Source organism: Neopsephotus bourkii, unplaced genomic scaffold (assembly GCF_033783945.1).
Source record: "Neopsephotus bourkii isolate Nb327-2 ecotype Australia unplaced genomic scaffold, CSIRO-AGI_Nbou_v1 NB_1036, whole genome shotgun sequence".
Lineage (NCBI taxonomy): Eukaryota > Metazoa > Chordata > Aves > Psittaciformes > Psittacidae > Neopsephotus > Neopsephotus bourkii.
The window spans coordinates 1,501,558-1,520,091 of NW_026901525.1; the positions used below are offsets into that span (position 1 = coordinate 1,501,558).

Here is an 18,534-nt window from a genome sequence, read left to right on the forward strand (position 1 = left end):
CCAGGCTGAATCCTGTCTGTGTGAAGCATTGCAAGCGCTGTGTGTTCACAGCTGTGTGTTGTGCCATCAGCTCTGCCCATGGATTTCCATGGGTTTCTCAGGCGCTTCCTGGTAAGATGTGTGATCCATCTGTAGGCACCTCACACTCCCTCCTTGGCATCTTTGTCACCAGTGTTGTTGCTGCAGCTTCTCTGAGAGCCGTTGGGAACAGAACGAACACACTGTGACTGGGTGGTGACACAAGGAACACACTTGATCTTCCTTCCCTCATCACTCCATGTCCTTTGTCCAACCTTCCAGCTGCTGGGAAGGTCCTTGTGACTTGCCTAAAGTGATAAGTTCCTTAAAGCTGTAAACAGAGCAGAATCCACACCACTGAAGCCATGCAGCCCTGGATTAATATACAGAGCAGTTTGTCTTCTTGCTTTCTATTTTTGTATAAGATGTTAAGGAGTTTAAGCCTTCCACAGAGAAGACGTAGGGCTGGTGGGATATTTAATAACTGAAACATTAACTATCAGGCAGGCAACGGCAGGAGAGTGATTTAATGGAGTGTTAAGCACTAGGCAAGGTACGAGTTTAATTTATTAAACCACATTTTTACTCTGATAACCAGGATATTCACCAAAGAGTCACATTCCTGTATCCTACTGCGCATCCGGCATCAGTGCAACATCTTGAATTGTAAGTGGCATGTCCTGCACTGACACAGCTCGCCTTCTAGGCAAAGTAAATTGGTCACTGACAACTGGAGCAGAGGATCTGTAGCTGAACTGGTTTGTTCCTGGCTCTCCAGTGACCTGAGCCCTTCCTTGCTCTGCTTTCCCCTCTGTGATGCCCAGCAAAGTGGGTGAGTGTAGTTCCACCTTGTTCTTGTTCCTACCAAGCAGGTTCTGCCAGATTTTCTGGTTTACCTCCATCCTTTGGGAAACTGGGTTGGGGGACAGCAGACTGCCTCCAGCAATAGACCAAAATATTTCATCTCTTTTACTATATATAGATAGAGGTTGAAGAGAATTGGTGAAACAAGCAATGAGATCCCAGTCACTGAAATGATTCAAACAGAAGAGACATCTTTAATCCTAGGGGCTTCCAAGCCAGCTGGACCAAAGATGAAAATGAGTACTTGGATGTTGTTCAGTGGCAGCAAGAGTAGTGCGTTCAGCAGGGAGGAAGGAGGAGCCCTTTTAGGGAGAGAAGGAGGAGGAATGTGCTTCTTGTGCCTTTTTTTGTAATCCAGTAATTGTCTTTGCAGAGCAAGCAGGAATGTGCACACATCTATTGCTGCCTCCCTTCCCAAATATAGCTGGTTTCTAATCAAATCAAGCAACTTCGCAATAACACACGGGCAGAAAGATTTCCAGTGTCTTTCTGGACACATTTAAAGTTCCCTAATCCTTACCAGCCAGACAAACAGCTCATCTTCAAGCCCCAGAACTTGGGAATTTGCTGGTTGCTGATGCCGTTCCGCTCACTTTGACGTGGGGCTCGGTGACTTCTTTCTGCTGCCAGACTCTGCCTGGACAAGCTCTGCCTTTCCCCAGTGCTGTGGGAGGCCTGTGTCGAGGTGAGGGGTCTGCAGATGCCTTTGATTGCCTGATGCCTTCTTGTCTAATGCACTTTGAAGCAGAAAGGCAAAAGCTGCAACTCTGCGGTGAGCGGCCCTGGAGCTGGTTAATGCCACCAGGGTTTTGGAGGCTTTCCTTGTGTGCTGAGTGTCAGCAGAAGCCAGCTGTTGGCCTGACTGAACCCACAAGTCACTTAGAAATAGAAGTCTGTTACTTAGAAGCAACCCAGAGCAGTGACAACTTCCCATGGGCCGGCAGTGCAGATGGGAATTGTCAGTTCTCCATTAAAATGGGTCTTACTTCTTGCTTTCATTCCCGTGGCCCTGATTTTGACATCCAGAGCCATCATGTTTTTCTCCTGTTCACTTTGCTAGAAAGTCCTGTTAAAATCCTTCTGTTCCATCACCAGTGATCATCCTGGTAATACAGTAGCAGCAAATTTCTGCTCTGGGTAATGAATCCCATTAAAGTTAGATGGAAACATTTGGCAATGCTGATGGCAAAACTCCACAACCAAGGGGAACCCCCCCCCCCAACATTGAGCCCAGGGGATAAGCTCGTTCAGCTGTGGAAGATTTCCTGCCTGCTACTTTCCTGCCCTGCTTAGGGATTTACAGCACAGCAAGCTTTAAAGCTTTTGACATCCTCTCCATCATGCTTAGGTTTGAAATTCCTGGTACTTGAACTGGAACCCGTTGTCTCAGTTCAGCCTCTGAAATGGCTTTTTGCCTGTTTTCAACCAGTTCCTTGAGCTCTGTGTCACACTGGCCCTGACCTTGCGCTCCACTGATGCTTTCTTCTGGAAATGTGAATAAAACTAATACAAGTTCAAACCTGACTCGTTCTTTCCATGTTTGGGTCTGAGCCCGTGCTGGCAGGGAGGCTGGGCTGGCTCCAGGGCAGGCTGCCCATCACTGAGATTTAGCCCCTCTTTCTCCTCCCCCTACACCTGCCAGTGGGAATGCAGGCAGCAGTTTCCCCTTAGAGAATCGTAGAGTGGTTTGGGGTGGAAAAGACCTTAAGATCACCCAGTTCCAACCCCCTGCCCTGGATCAAGCTGCTCTAGTGGAAGATGTCCTTGCCCATGGCAGGGGGTTGGAACTGAATGAGTTTTAAGGTCCCTTCCAACCCAAACCAGGCTGGGATTCTGTTTATCTTCCTTAATGCCCTATTGGACTTTTTCACTGAGTGCCCCACAGCAATTTGAATTAACTCTCCTGGGCATTTGCTCCTGCTGTAGCTGTAATCAGCTGACACATTGCAAACCTCTGTGCAATGAGCTTTCCGCTGGGATTTTCCCCCAAACCAGGTGCCAGAAGTTTTCCTCCCAACACCTTCTCAGAGGTGTTTCACCTGATCAGAGCCCAGGGGCTGGGGCTGCACCTTCAGCACACCCCTGAGCCGAGGGCAGGAAGGAGCCAGCACACAGACTCACTGGAGCAGCCCTTGAGGAACTAACACTGGGGAGCTGGCACCCAGCCACGGCTCCTGACCCATCCCATCACCAGGGTAAACACTTGCTCTCATTGCTTTTTCCCTTCCAAGGTTCTTTTTGCTGCTATTTAAACCTCAGCTTGTTTGCTTTCGTTCCCGTGAGCGGATCCCCAGTCTGCTGAGCTGGGATGCTTGTTGCACACTCAGTAACATCCAGTTCCACTTTTTCCTTGCTCTGTTAGCTCCCCTGGGATTCATGCTTGGCTGCATCTTTGCACTTGTGATGCTGAATCTCACTGTGGAGAGGATTGGTTTTGAGACAAGATTTGGACAACAGAGCAGGGTCCATTCATCACCCAAATGCCTGATTATATTTGCAGATTATTCAGCTCAGGCAGACATGGAATATTTTGTCCCGAGTTCTCCTTGGGCAGGAAAAACCTGTAGTTTGGTTTTTGCCTGTGTGAATGCTGAGGTATTGCCATGGTCATCTCTGACCGTGCTCTTTGGGACTGATGTTTCCCTCATTCCAAGGCCCTTGCATGACACCCTGGTGGGGTTTGGGGTCTGATTTCGGGTGGAAGGGATGTGCCACACATATTAGTTCCTTGCACCATCCTTCAGCCACATGTCTGCCCTCACTGCCTGCCTGCAGCCCAAGCCACCAGAGCAAAGCTTCATCAGACCTTGTAATTACCCTGAGCTTTGGCAGCTGTGACTCAAGGGCTGCATTTGCACACACTCCTTTGAAGGAGGAGGGTGAGCCCCTTAACCCCCACCTCCAAAAGAGACCTCATTCTCCTCTGCTGCTTCCTCCTTGTCCCCTTTAGCAGCTTTACCCCATCGAGGACGGCGATCCCCAGCTCGGTGTCGAGGTAAGAGCTCAAACCTTCACTTGGTGCCTTTCTTGGATGAAATTCCTTGGTTGTTCTAGGCCCTGTCCAACCTGAGCACTTCCAGGGGTGTTCAAGGCCAGGTTGGACACAGGGGCTTGGAGCAAGCTGCTCCAGTGGAAGGGGTCCCTGCCTGTGGCAGGGGTTGGAGCTGGATGAGCTTTAAGGTCCCTTCCAACCCAAGCCAGGCCAGGATTCTATGATTCTAGGAAATCATGCTGTTTTCCCACTGGGGAAGGTGTGACTGGTGGTGCTGACAGGATTTTATTGCTTGCAAAGAGCTTTGAGCTCCCTTTTGAGCAGCTTCTTTTGTTCTTATCAACACTGATGTGAACACTGGCCAAAGACTCAAATGTGGCTGGTGGGGGCAGAGCCAGCAACGGGGAAGAGGAGCATCCTGCCCACCTGCAGCCCATGCAGCACATCTGCACCATGAAACAAGTGACCATCCATCCTCACCTCCTTTGTGTCCTCCCTTGGTGGAGCCAGCAGAGCCCCTGTGCTGGATCAGGGATGCTGCAGCCTCCAGAGAGCTGGGGGTGATGGGAGGGTGTTGGCCTTGGCTGGGTGGTTTTGGAATAGGAACTGGCCTTGTTAAATGAGATGGAGCTGCTGGAGCGAGGCCAGAGGAGGCCACGGAGCTGCTGCGAGGGCTGGAGCAGCTCTGCTCTGGAGCCAGGCTGAGAGAGCTGGGCTGGGGCAGCCTGGGGAAGAGAAGGCTCCTGAAGGGGAGACCTTAGAGCAGCTCCTAAAACTGGAGCAAAGCTTTCCCAGTCAGGTACCCGGGACCGTGGCTCTGGGTTTTGTTATCCCTGGCAGTCAGTGCAGCCCTGGGAAGCTGTGGTATGTCTGAGTTACAAAGTGGGACCACACAGCTCTTCTGTGAGTCCCTCTAAATGGTTTTCACACCATCTTGAACTCATCTCTGTTATGGATGCAATTGGAAGAGGCCAGAGAAGAGACTGGAATATAAATTCCCCTTTTCCCAAGCATGTCTCTGGTGCTGGGCGATGGCTGGGGGAGGTTTTGCTCTTTGGTTTCTGTAAAAAAACCTTTGAAGCATCTTAATTTCAGAAGAAACACGACAGTTGAAATGATTTATTTGATTTTCTTCCCCCCATGAAATGGATTTTTCCCTCCTCCTTGTGCTGTGCCAGAGCACAACACACTGAAAGAATTAACCTAATGAGCCTTCAGAGCTCGGTGCCACCTTCTCCATTTCTCTCCCTGGGTTGTTTTTCCTCTCTCTGGTCCTGCCTCCTCAGCCCTGCTGCCCTGTGAAGCTCCTTCCTTATACATCAATTCTTGCTGCTCTCCCACCATCAATTGTCTTCCCATCTGTAACCACCACCACACACATGTGCATGAACCCACATGGGCTGCAGTGGCTGGAAAGCCCAGAATAGGTAGGAGCAAGAAGCACTGATTTCATTGAGCTTAAGAGAGACCAGGCAATGGGCAGGAGCCAGAATGGGGTGACCCAAAACAAGTGGGAATCACAGTGCTCAGAGGAGGAAGACTTCTGGATGCTGCTGGGATCTCTCTGCTCCTGTGATGCTCACCAGGCTGGGATGGAAGGAGAAGTGAGCATCCGAGATGTAGTTGGAGTGAGTGGGAGAGAGATGCTGGTGGTTGTGTTGCTCATCTCATTGCAGCGCCCTCGCAGCAAGTCTCCAGGGAAGGCAGCTCTGGGAGTGCTTTCCCAAGGGATAGGGAGGCACCTTTCCCACCCTCCTCTCCACACATCAGCCAAGAGGGTTTCCATGTGTTCTTGCCACCTTCCCTGCTTCCCCAGGAGACTGCAAAACCCTGTGTTGAGCGTCCCATTTGGATGGAAACTGCCCCGAACAACTCCTGAACCAGGCAGGAGATAAATCATTTACATTTCAAACAAGTCAAGCGGTTCTGGGATGGAGCCACCCAGGGTTGTGTTCCGTGTTATCAGCTTCAGAGTGAGTCATTTTGTTTATGTACCCAAGCAGTTGCTCTTATAAAATGTGCATGAGCACTGGATGTAAGCAGGGCAAGAAGCAGAATCTTCTTTTACTGTTGCAGTTATCCCCACACTGAAGCCACAGAAGTTTTGCTCTTGCCCTAAAACCAGTGCTTGTTTCCCTCTATTTACAGCCAAACTCCATTAAACACCCTGAGCGTTGTCATTGATAACACTATTGCATCTTGCCACCGTATTTTCAACTTGATGTTGCTAAGAACTCCGTCTTAGTACAAGTGTAAAGCCTTGTATCAAAATGAACCCTATCCTCTTGTAGCCATTAAGAGCTTGTGGAGATGACAAGGAGAAGCATAACATGCTAATACTCCTCAAAACCCAATATCCACCCCAGCTGGACACTCAGAAGAGGTCAACCGTGAGCTTTGGCACTCACCAACACTTGGAAAGGTATCCAAGCCATTGGGATATTGCAGTCTTGATGGTGAGGTAATGGAGCTTTCTGGTAGGTGCAACAGCCCCCCTCCTCCTCAGGAGCTTTCCATCACCGTGGTGAGGTGGATGTGATGTTTCTGCACGAGCTTTGTCAATAGGAACATCTGGGAATGTGTGTTTAAGTCCTGGATGTGAGGACTTCGGTAGTGGTGTCTTCACAGAGGAGTAGGATGCAGTAAAGGGAAATCTCAGAGCATCTTCTGACCTTCGGAATCTTCAGCCAGAGCAGTAGCAACGGCATCCCTTTAAGAGGACATGTCTGGTTAACATCATCTACAGCTTCCTCTGCAACAAGATTTAAAATAGGAGACCTCCCCTTCAGGCAGGCAGCTTTGTTTAGCACTAAAACTGATTAATGCCTGGAAGGGATGAAGAAAACCAAGTCCTCTGTTGATCTCGTGGGGTATGACCTGCTATGGCAGAGATATGGATGCTTTTACCCTCTGTTATTCTCATTGTACTCTTCTTGGGCAGAAGCCTAAGAGCTTCAGACTATGAGGGACCATTGTGTGTTGCTCTTGCCTGGTTTCAAGGTAGGCATCATCCAGATGGGTGCTGGTAGCTGCAACACAGAGCATCAGCTGCTCAGTTTGAGGGCAAGCAAGGACAAGAACTCCAAATGATCCTGTTTCTGCTGCACGTGAGTGCTGTCTGCTTTCATCCCTTCCTCCCTGGCACGCAAGGGAGATGGGATGTGTTTTGTGTGACTTGGTGTGGTCCAGGGCTATGTTGAATGTACAATTCCTTTCCACTGGCATCACCTCCAAAAGCTGAACCTCTCCTCCTGCGGCAGCTCTGCTCCTGCACTGGACAAGGGAGAAGAAACCAGCCTCTGTGGAAATGAATGAATCCTATTTCTTACCCAGCTATTTTGGGATCGGATGTGTGGAAACGCCGACTTAGCTCCTGGGAGAGCCCAGAGGACGGCTGGCTTTCAGATGCCTGAGGTCAGGCGTGGTGAATCCCCACAGGCAGGATGTATGGAATGCTTTCAGTGGTATTTACTGCATGTTTTATTACAATAACATGGCAGGGATTTTCTCCTCTTCCCTTAGGCCTGCGCGGGCTGCGGGTGTGAGTAACCTCGGAAAGCTCTGCATGTGCAGCAAGTGCTGGTTGACTTGAGGAAACCATCGGCTGCTTTCCCTGGCTGGAGGGTAGTGGTGTGGGTCTGGAGGTGAGGTCCCTTGGAGCTCTTTCAGGGCAAGAGGATGCACTAACTCACTTCAGCTCAGTGTACATCCATGATGGAAAGCTTCAGTAGCTGCGTGTGAGTGTGAAATAGTCCCAAAAGGATGAGGAAATAACCCCCATGCTGATATTCCTCTGGGAGCTCGGCTCCAGCAGGACTCATAAAATCACCACTGGAGCCCTTGGCAGAGTGTTAATTGTTCTCCTGCCTATTACAGCCACTTGTGTAATTGCTCCAGTGCCATTAGCAGGGTTAGTGAATTACTCTCCCAAATGGCATCTCCTTTTTATCCCTTGGTTTTCATCTAGACACAATGGCTTGGAGACTTTGACTTCCCATGGAGCCAAAATCAGTGCTCATCAGTTGATCCCTGGATCACTGGGAGGGGTTGTGTTGGGGTGCCAGAAGAGCTTGCCCTGTTGCCTCGGGAGAGCCCCAGGGTTTGTGAACTGATTTGTTTCCCTTTCTCCCAGAAAATCACCCCAGATTTCATACCATTTCTAGGAAGACGAAGCACACGGAGGAAAGCAGCGCTCCCATAGCCAAGTTCCCTCTCAATACAGGATTGTTCCTTCCCAGAGCTGCATCCCCCTGGGTGAGAGCCAAGCCAGGGCTGTTCTTTGCTTGCTGATGAATTAGTGCTTGAGTTCCTCTAGTGCAAGTGTAGGGCTACATAAATTAACGATAACAATCTCTACAAGCACCTCTGTAAGGAGCAGAGCTTTGTACAGTTCCTGCCTCACAGCAGCTTCCACACCTTCCCTTTGGACCTCTACATCTCCTCTTCTCCTTGGGTTTTTGCCCTTTTTTACCCTGGTTTTAGCTCCTCGCTGTCTATGTCTGGGTCAGGACCTCCAGCCAAATACCCCATGGCAAGGAGGATAGGAATCAATGGGTCGGATGGCTCAGACCCCTCATGGGTGCCAGCACCCAGGTCTGCTGAGCCTCCAACATGTGCCCGTGTGAAAAGGAGAGATGCTGCTCCTGGTTTCCCACTGCAGCCCAGAGTGATGCTCTGAGAACCAAGCCTGGCTTCTTGGCAGGTTTCAGCTGATGATCACACCCCAATACACCTGCAAACACCAATGGGGAATGTGCAGAGGAGAAGAGGTGCCATTGGGCAGCTCTAGAAAAGCCTGCAGAGAATCAGCCTTCCCTCAGACCATCGCTCCGTGGGGAGCGGCAGCCCATGCAGTATGCAATGGGGCATGGAAAGCGACACGGGAAGAGCCATAAATGTGTCCAGGAAAAACCCCACTGATGGAAACTGTGAAGCTGGAGAGGATCCGAGGGCTGGAGAGCCTCCTGCAGAGCCCCCACCCCTCGAGACCTTCACTGACTCCCTCCAGCTCGTGACTACAGTGGGAGAAACCCACAACGTGATGGTGTTTGGGGCACTGGGAAGGTTCCCAAGCCCTTTATGGGGAGCAGGAGATGCTGGAGGGGACATGGAGCAGGCTGTGCTCGCTGGAGGAGCCTTAATCTCATTACGGTGTTTTCCATAACATTACAACATGGACACAGTTATGCCAGGGTTTTCCATTAGCCAGTCTGTAACTGGAAACTCGCTGGGGGAAACAGTGCCAGGTTCCCTGAAGGAAAGTTATGCCTTGTGCTCCCCCCCAAAATCCCTTGGTTTTTGGTTGTTCCCACTCCCTCCATCCTGGTTCTGTTTCCTGGTGTCTCCTCGCTTGCTCAGTCCTTAGTGGCCATCAAATGTCATTCTTTCTGAGGTCAGCATAGCTTAATCCATGGATTATAGCCAGCATTCCCTATGGTTGTCATTGCCTTTGCACTGACTGCCTGTGACCGTCCTGGGTTTCATGCTGGGCTGCAGTGAGCCACCAGTGTTATGGATCTGTCTCTATACTGGACTGGGATGGGTTGTACAAGGCTGGATGTTTCCTAGGCAAAACCCCTCACTACAGCCCAGGAACCGGTGCTGTTTCACCTCCTGAATCCCTTGCCGTGCATCAACCTCCTCACCTCCGCCCCGTGCCATCAGCCCCAGCAGCCGAGTCCTTTATATCCTTGGGGAGGATCAAGGGAAGCTCACCCGGAGCCAAGGAGCTGCAGCCAAGGGCTTTGGAGCTCAGAGGTCCAGCACACGGAGCAGAGCCTCGCTGCAGGGAGGGCTGTTGTCATTGTGCCTCGCTCATGGTGCCTGCCCGCATCCAAACCTGCCCCGAGCCAGCGGAGCTGCTCCCAGGGAATGGGGAAGCAGCTTTCAGAGAGTCCCAGAACCAGCAGGGTTGGAAGGGAGCTCTGGAGATCATCGTGTCCAACCCCTGCCATGGCAGGGCCACCCGGAGCAGGGCACACAGGAACCATGGTGGGGTGTGAATGTCTCCAGAGAGACTCCACAACCCCCTGAGCATCCTTTCCCGGGGCTCTGCCACCCTCAGTATAAAGAAGCTCTTCCTCATGTTGAGGTGAAACTTGCTGTGTGTTAGTTCATGGCCATTGCTCCTTGTCCTGTCACTGGGCACCACTGGAGAGAGTCTGGCCCCATCCTCCTGGCACCACCTTTGAGCTATTGATCTGCATTGATGGGATCCCCTCTCAGGCTGCTCTTCTCTGACCAACCAGGCCCAGCTCCTGCAATCTCTGCTCATGAGAGAGATGCCCCAGACCCCTGAGCATCCTTGTGGCCTCCACTGGACCATCTCCCGCAGCTCCTTGTCTCTTGTCCTGAGGATGCAAGGAGCCCTTGTGGGTGTTTCTCCCCAGGATCCAAAGCACGCGATGGAGCAGGATCCAGAGCTCAGTTGTGTGGGAAGCCGAGCGCTCCGCAGGGGGGGCAGGTTGGGTTTGCACGGCTGCTCCTTACCATGTGGGGTTGATTATGAGCAAGGAGGGGCAGGAGGCTGGCAGGGAAGGGAATGTGTGTGTGTGAGCATGGAGCAAGCGATTCCAGCGCTGCAAGCGGTAATGGTTGCCATATGGAGCAATGTGCTGAGGATGCTCGGCTGGGAGCGGGCAGAGCCCCATTCTCCAAGGGGTTTAAGCTGCAAAGTGTTATTTGTGGGCACCTTTTCCTTGCTGGGTGCCAGCCTGGGTGCTGGCAGAGGGGCTGCTTTGGGGTCGTTCATGTGTTGGGTGTGTAGCCAGTGTTGTGACATGAAACCATCCTGATGGGGGGGTTCCCCATCTCCCTGCGTGGGGCAGGGGACCAGGGTGACTTCTGATGTACTTAGGTTGCACGTTTGCACCCAACCCTTGGCCTGGCAGGAGGCTTCTGGTGGGGGTACCAGGGGCATGGAAGAGGCTGATGCTGGCACAGAGGAGAGGTGGAGCAGGGGGAACGTGCTGTAAGGAAGATGTAAGAGAGCAGGGTTCACCCATCACACTCTTTTCCCCCCTTCTTGTTTCTAAGGTGAAAAAGCACTTGCTGCAAAAACTGACTTTAATCTTCATTGCAGTCTTTAGCAGGCACACAGCCGGGGGGGAGCGGGTTCACTGCTGGGTGTGTGTTCGGGGGGGGGGATTTGCCACTTGAGTGGCCTAAATCTGTGTATTTCTGGCTGATTTATCACCCACGTATCACCAGCAGCGCCCTCGGACCCGAAGAGGGCTCAAGCAGCGAGGACGTGGCGGCACAGCCCGGTCCTGCGAGCGTGATGGGATGCTGCCGAGCATCACCACGAGGAGCAAGGTCCCACCTCCCCATCTGATCGCTGGCCTCTGCGCACCCCGCAGGGCAGGAACTCGCAGCATCGGCTCCCAAAGTGTCCTACTTTAACCAGAGCTCATCGCCTGTCCCCGGAGCCCTCTCGCTCTGGCAGCGTTACCTGGGTAAGCTCCAGCTCTCGGCTCCATTCATCTGGGCTGCATTAAGTGCCTGGCAGGTTGCATCATTCCTTAAGTGCGTGCAGTTCATCCCAGCCTCACCTCGCAGCAGCATCCCGCAGAGTGATTCCCTTTGGTCAGGAAGCTGCAGCTCCCGCTTCCCCCTTTTTCCTGGTAAATACAGAAAAGCGGGGTTCAAACCTCACCATCTGGGTTTTTTTCTTGCTTCCCATCATCTGTGGAGCTGATTTTTAGCTGGAAACCAGTTTGTTGAAGGTATATACCTGTTGCTAACCCATATTTCAACTGAGGTCAAAGTGCAGTCCCTGGTTGTATCTGGGGGATGAGGAAATGCAATTAAAAGCTCTTCATTCTGCTAATAATAATTCAACAAGTGTCTTTGTTAGCCAGGGCAGCTCCATTTCTGCTAGCAGCAGTAGGATGCAAGGTGGCATTAGTGGTGAAGTATCCTGTATTGGGACTTCTGTATGGAGTAAAACATGGGGATGTCCAGGGGATGTGTAGCAGGCTGGGGGGGAGGGAATAGAAACTGGGATTTTTATATCCCAGAATCCATAAGGTATCAGTGGATGCTGGGCCCTGCACTGGGTACCACTGGGAGCCGTAACAAGTGCTTGGAAATGGAGATCCCTCCCTCATTGCTCCTGCCTCCATCCCCGGTTCATCCTGCTGCTGCTTCCAGTGCTCAGCCCAACCAGGACCAGCCCCATCCCAGGCCAGGGAGATGCCTCCAGCTCTCCTACGAGGCAGGAGGGGACATCAAAGGCACCAGCCCCATGTCCCGCCTCGGCCCCTCTCCCCCTTCCCTGGGTTTGCATCATGGAAAATGCTCCCGGCAGGCGGCTGGCTCAGCTCCATGGGGCCGCCCGGCTCCATCCTGCCCGGCTGGGGCTCGCACACCAGTTCCTCCCCTGTCCAGGGATGGGGAATGTTCTCCCCTCCCTCTCTCCCATGATGCTGCGTCTCTTCCCCTCTTCCGGAATAGCCACAGATCCTTGGGAAACGCCGAGGAAAGCTGCTGCCTTTTCCTCCTTCCTCCTTCCCCACCAGCCAGAACCAATTACACCCGCAGCAGCTCAGCTCTTCCCGGCTTCCCTTTTAATTTCAGACCCCCCTGGTAAAAGGAGACATGATAAAATGCAAGATTAAATGCCTAATACCTAGGATTTGGGATTACCGAGGCCAGGCTGGATGGTTGGAGGTAGAAGGATGTGTCTGGTTAAAGGGAGGTTTGAACTAGTGATGCCTCCCCGCATCTTCTCTCCCATCTGCGGCATCAACAGGGCAGGACAAGCATGAGACCCCTGCACAGATCCAGCCTGGAGGTGTTGGGAATCAAAAGCTTCACTCACTGATGTTCAGGGGTGGCTTTGGGAAGGGGTTTCTGCATGGGGCAGGGGGTGAGATCCACAATCCCACCCCATGGCAGCAGGGTGGGGGTCCACAGGCCCAAGTCTCTTGGGTTTGTAGGTAAGAGCATCCAGCAGCCCCTGTCATACACCAAACACATCATCCTGACATCCCCTCTGCCTCTCGCCCTGTACTGGAGGGTTTCAGGCTTTGATGGCTGGAAAGATGCTGCTGATTTATTCATGGCCACTTCCCACCCATTAGCATTAATAGCTCTCATTGCTCTCCTCCATCTGTGGAGCTCATTCCCATCCCTGCCCAGCCTTTACTGGGAAGGTCAAGCACAGAGAGATGCTGGAGCCCAAAAGATTTCCTAAACAGAGCTGGTGTGCTGGGTTTCCATCCTCAGCATCCGACCTTTCCAACAGGGAAGGAGAAGGATGCCAGGAAACGTCCCCTCTCTGTTCCTTCCTCCTCTTGATCTTCTCACTCAAGAGAAGATGCTGCAGAGATGGATCTGCGCAGAGCTGGTCTGCCTTCCTCCCAGCTGCTCGCTGGCCGTGCCATATGGCAAAGCAGCTCTGCTCTGCCTTGTTTTGGGTGGAAATGTGGCCTTTAGGTGAATCCCAGCACTATGTGAGCCCCATGAGGCCACCACATCGCATCTCACTGAGCAGCCAGGGGGTCCTCAGGGGAGGGAAAACCAAGTGTCTGAGATAAACCTCCAGGTCTGAGCTGCTCAGAGGGACCAAAAGGATGCCCAGAAGATGCTGTTGAGGGATGCTTCTTCCTTTGGTTCCCTCTTAGCTTCAAACCCATCGCCCTGCTCTGGCCCTGCACCTCCACCCCACCTCTGTTTAATTTTACCACTATCACCTTTAAGCACGACCAGGGTGCCCCAGTGCCAGACTGGTGTTACTGGGGAGCAGGGTAGGGAGGATCTGGGCGGCTACAGGGGGGTTCTGGTACCGTAGGGCTGGAATCCCTGGCTGAGCCCCCCAGGAGCATCACATTGGAATGTGTGGGAGCGTCCTGCACCTTCCCAAGGCCTGGGAAGTGAGAGATGCTCTTTGCTGGCGGTGTGAAGCCATGTGGGTGGGGGATCCGAATCTGCTGAGGGAAGGACTGCAGAGGATGAGCTGGGATCCAGGGATGAAGCTGAATATCCCGAATCAAGAAGGCTTGGTGCCTGAGCTCCAGGTTGGGCTTTTCCAAGGGATCTTGCTCGAGTCCTCCCCCATCCCAAGACCTCTGCACTGTGCGTTGTTACTGGAAGCAGGGACATGGGTAAATGGGATGATGTTAGATGCTGAGATGCAGCTGATGGGTTAAGGAGCGGATAAATGTGTTAGAGCTGAGATGCTGCTCAGCTCCTCCTGCTCCTATCTGAGCTACAGGAACTACCTTGAAGAGACCAGCCAAGTCTGTGGGTCCGCATTGGGTGATGCTTTGATTCCTTTTATAAGATTACTAATCCTTTAGAGGCTTAATAGCAGAACTGGAGCCTTCCCATGGCTGCTTGGGGAGCCGGTGCTCAGGCACAACCAGAGCATTTCCCTCAGCACACACCACTAAGGGCACATCTCTGCTTTGGGGTTATTCACAGTACTTGGGAAGCACGGGGCTCAGTTCTCTGACTGCCAATGAGGCCCATTTAATGTGCTGACCGAGGGTGTGTTCTCAGCCTGTGGACTGAAGCAATGAGGGGACATGTTCCTCTGGTGCCCAGATGCCCGGGTCCTGCGGTGTGTCTCATGTGACAGAGATGCTGGGGTTTGGCATCAGTGAAACGAGCATCAGAGCGGTTTGGGAAGGGGCTCTTTGGCACAGGATGGTGGGAACAAGCAGAGGGACATCACCAGAACCTATTGGTGTCACCTGCGCTCGGAGGGTCCCTCTGTCAGGCTGTGAGCAGGAGACTGCATCTCGCTCTGCCACCGCACAGCAAGCTGCCCATAGAACCACAGGGTGGTCTGGGTTGAAGGGACCTTAAAGCTCATCCAGTTCCAGTCCCTGCCATGGGACTGGACACCTCCCACTAGAGCAGCTTGCTTCCAGCCCCATCCATGCTGGATCCCAGTGAGGGGCCAAGCAAGGGGTGGGGAGCATGGAAGGGTTGGGGACTGGGGACTGGGGTCTGGCGCACAGAGGACAATGCTCTCCCAGTGTGCTCCATCCCTTCGGAGCGCTGATGCCTGGAGGGATTCTGTGGCTGCAGCCACCGTCCTATGGCTCACATCCCTTACTGGCAATGAGGCACTTCTCAGTTTGAGTTCTCCCCTTTTGAGCTCGTTCTTGAGCTCCTGCAGCGATGGGTTCAGCAGGGTCTGAAACCCCATTTCCTTTGGTGTATGCTTGCACTTGGTCCTTCATTGGATTCCCCCGGGGTTTCTCCTGTGGGGTGAGACATCACCAAGCTCCCTCAGCTCTCACCTGCAAGAGCCCAACCTCTGTACCCGCTCCAGCACAGCAAGAGAGGCTCGAAAACACCAATTCCCTCTCCCCAAGCGCTCCGTGGAGCTGGAATTGTTATGGCTCATTTCGAAATGAAAAGGCAATCTCGGAATATTCCATTTGTGCGAAATATCCCATCCCGAGGCTCTTCCCTCCAGCTTCTACCCGCGTTACCTCTGCATTAGCGAGCGCTAATGCTTTGTCGTTTGGAATAGAGCTGAAATGACAAGCCAGATCGTTCTGCTGCAGGAACCCTTCTGGAAGGTGGGGGATAGCTCAAAGGATGAGCCCGCTGATGCAGTTTGGGGTGATCCTTCCCGGATGGGCCCCTCTTCCCATCGGGAACCGGATCTTCATCCCTTGTGTGACCAAGAGGATGAAGTGATGCCAGAGAAGAAACGCTTCTGGTGGCTTACAATTAGGCCTCCACCAAGGTGGGGGGTATGTAAGTGATGGGAACAGGCACCTTCCCTCCTGCTCTCTGTTCCTTTCACAGCATGCAATATATACTGGGTGCAACTAAACCCAGCTCGTGCTAATGCCTCCTTGGAGCTGGAATTGCAATGGGCAAGTGGCTTCTGGCTTGTGCTGGGCTTGGTTCTACAGCATCTTGCTCCTTCCTCCTCCTGCCTCCCCAGGAGGCTGCTGGAGAGCCAGGATCATCAGGAATGCGGATGCTGCCTGCAGTGGGATGTTCCCAAGGTCTTTTGTCCAGCATGGAGGTGTTGCTATGGACTCTCAGTCACACAAAGCGTCACAGAGCTGCGTTTTGGCCTCAAGTTCGTGTTCCCTGCAATGGAAAATGTTCCTTTTTGGGTGTTTGTGAGGAAGGGATCACCCTTTACACAGAGCCCTGCGGTGTGTGAGCCTGGGCAGGTGAGGAGGGATCGCTTTCCATGGCACTGGAGGAGAGATCCCATAAATCAGATCCCACCTTGCCTCCTGCACAGGTACCACTGGGGAGGGAGTAATGAGCATCACTGGGGCAGTTTGATGTGTGCAGGACAGGAGAAGGTGGCAGAAGAGCATCATAAATCACAGGCAAGAGAAGTGGGATTTAACTGGGAGCTTTGGAAATGCATTTGAACTCCCTCGTGTTGTAGGTGGGGTTAATTCACACTGATCTGTGAAAACATCCAGGTTTTCTATGTGGGGACAGCTGACATTTCCAGAACTCCTCAAGCCTTCAGGCTTTTCCAAGCTCTTATTGCAGAGCTGGAGATAATCGCTTTTCCAAGGATCTAAAGATGACTCCACGTTTGCACAACGTGATTAGGGACAAGCCTGGTTATATTTACACTTAACCACTGGAACAGGGCCACTCCAGAGCAGCCCATGGAGCTTTACATCCCACAGGGATGCGAATCTGGTGCTGTGGTTACTTCCAGGCATGACATCAAACCCCCCCCCCCCGCCCCATCTCTGAAAGGGGCTTTGGGAAGATGCTGGCTCATTCTCCTGCTCCTAATGCATTGCCCAGATCTTCCTTGGCTTTGGTGGATGGGGGGAATGGTTTTCCACCTTCTCTCTGCAGCAGCCTTTGGGGATGCTGGGGAAGCTGCTGCAGCATCTCCCATGGGATGGAGGTTGGATGGATCCCTGTGCCCCACAAGCATCAGCTGCCTGGGAGGGGATGGGGGTGAGTCCTCAGCCAGGGATTGCTCCCAGCCACAAAACTGTGCCTCTTCCCAGCACAGGGAGTGTGCAACCACAGGCCAGGGATGCAGCAGCGAGCAAGAGCCATCACAAGGCCTGTTTTAACCTCCACAGCCACCTTGGTAGTGACAGGACAAGGAGTGATGGGTTCAAACTGAAACAGGGGAAGTTTAGATTGGATATAAGGAGGGAATTCTTTCCTGTGAGGGTGGTGAGGCACTGGAATGGGTGCCCAGGGAGGTTGTGAATGCTCCATCCCTGGCAGTGTTCAAGGCCAGGTTGGACGAGGCCTTGGGTGACCTGGTTTAGAGCAAGGTGTCCCTGCCCATGGCAGGGGGGTTGGAACTGGATGATCTTAAGGTCCTTTCCAACCCGAACTATTCTATGATTCTATGAATACATCACATCCTGGCTCCGTGCCTCAGTTTCCCCATTGCTAGGAAGGGGAAGGGGCGTCTGCTTCACAGCTGGGACTTCAGAGCTGCAGCCCCATCCAGCCCCATCCCCTCTGCTCCACATCCCCTTTCCCAAGCCCCTGCTCTAAGGACACGCATCCCAGGAGGGGCCCTGCTCCAAGAACCCTCACATCCGAGCCCTGCGGTGCCCACGTTGCCTCTCCGGGCTGCGACCCCCTTCGGCAGCAGCAGCGATCCCCTGCCCATCGCCTCCGGTGCCAAGCCCCGCTCCAGCGGCTGCGTGCTCTCCGCTGTGAGTCATCCCGGCCCGGCCGCTCCAGAGCAGCCTCGGAACATTCCTTCCCCCTGATCTCAGAGCCTGGCTGGGAGCGCTCCCTCTCTGCTCCTCCTGCCTCCAGCCCCACGGTTCCTCCTGCCCGGGCTCGGCCGAGGCGGCCGGAGCAGAGGGGGCTCCCCCGGGATGAACCAGAGCTTGAAGCGAGGCGGATTCGGGTCCCTTTCCTCTCCCAGAGCCGGGAGGAGTTCCCAGCTGCCATGAGGTCGGGTTTGTCTCTCTCTGAAGGCAGCCGTGTCCCTGCTTTGCTGCAGTTCGCTGCCCTTCCTCCCCATCCAAGACGTGTCTGTAGGGGCTGCACACCCAGAGCCTTTTGGTCCTGCACATCTCCCATCCTGCCATGGGTTCTGCTCCAGAGGCGCCCCATGGGGCCTTTCCTTTCTCTCCCTGCCACCACTTTTGTCCCAGGTGGGTCCTTCTCTCTCTGTGGCCCCACAGCCTGCAAGGACGTGGGCAACAGCAGCATCCATCTCCCTTCCATGAGCTGGGCACTGAAGGGAAAAGGGAAAGAGCCAGGCTGCGCTCTTCCTTCTCCACGGTACCTTGTGGTCCAGCTTCAACCCCTGCAGGCAGCTGCCCTCATCCCTGCGCCCGCTCCCATCACCTTCCAACACGTTCATGGTGGCCCCATGGGGAGACCTGGGCCTGGAAAAGTGCTTCAGAGCAGGCTCCTGTGCAGGGGTGGGCAGTACCCGAGTGCCTCTGCCAGCTCCTGCTGCCGGCAGCACCGGCCCTTGCTGCGGACATCCCGCTGCTCCCCCTGCGGCTCCTTGGCCGGCTCCGCCTGGCACAGGTACAGCCGCTGGATAGGAATCGGATTTTGCTCAAAAGCATTGATGCCTTGTGGCTGTGGAGTGCCCAGGTGGCCTCCGGCGGCAGCAAGGGGAGAGCGGAACGAGGCACTGAGCACTGTGAGAAGCCAAAGGCAAATACCAGCACTCCCCGATCAGCTGGGTTTGTTCAGCCTGGGTGGCCAGGGTG

General features: G+C 53.4%; 1 long non-coding RNA gene across 1 annotated transcript; it reads left to right on the forward strand.

The window, feature by feature from the left end:
• The first annotated feature begins 8 nt into the window (after positions 1-8).
• LOC133216164 (uncharacterized) lies at positions 9-11,207 on the forward strand. The gene is made up of 3 exons (XR_009726566.1): positions 9-3,077; positions 3,836-3,877; positions 11,087-11,207. It is a non-coding gene; the product is annotated as an uncharacterized LOC133216164 (long non-coding RNA).
• The last annotated feature ends 7,327 nt before the right edge of the window (positions 11,208-18,534 follow it).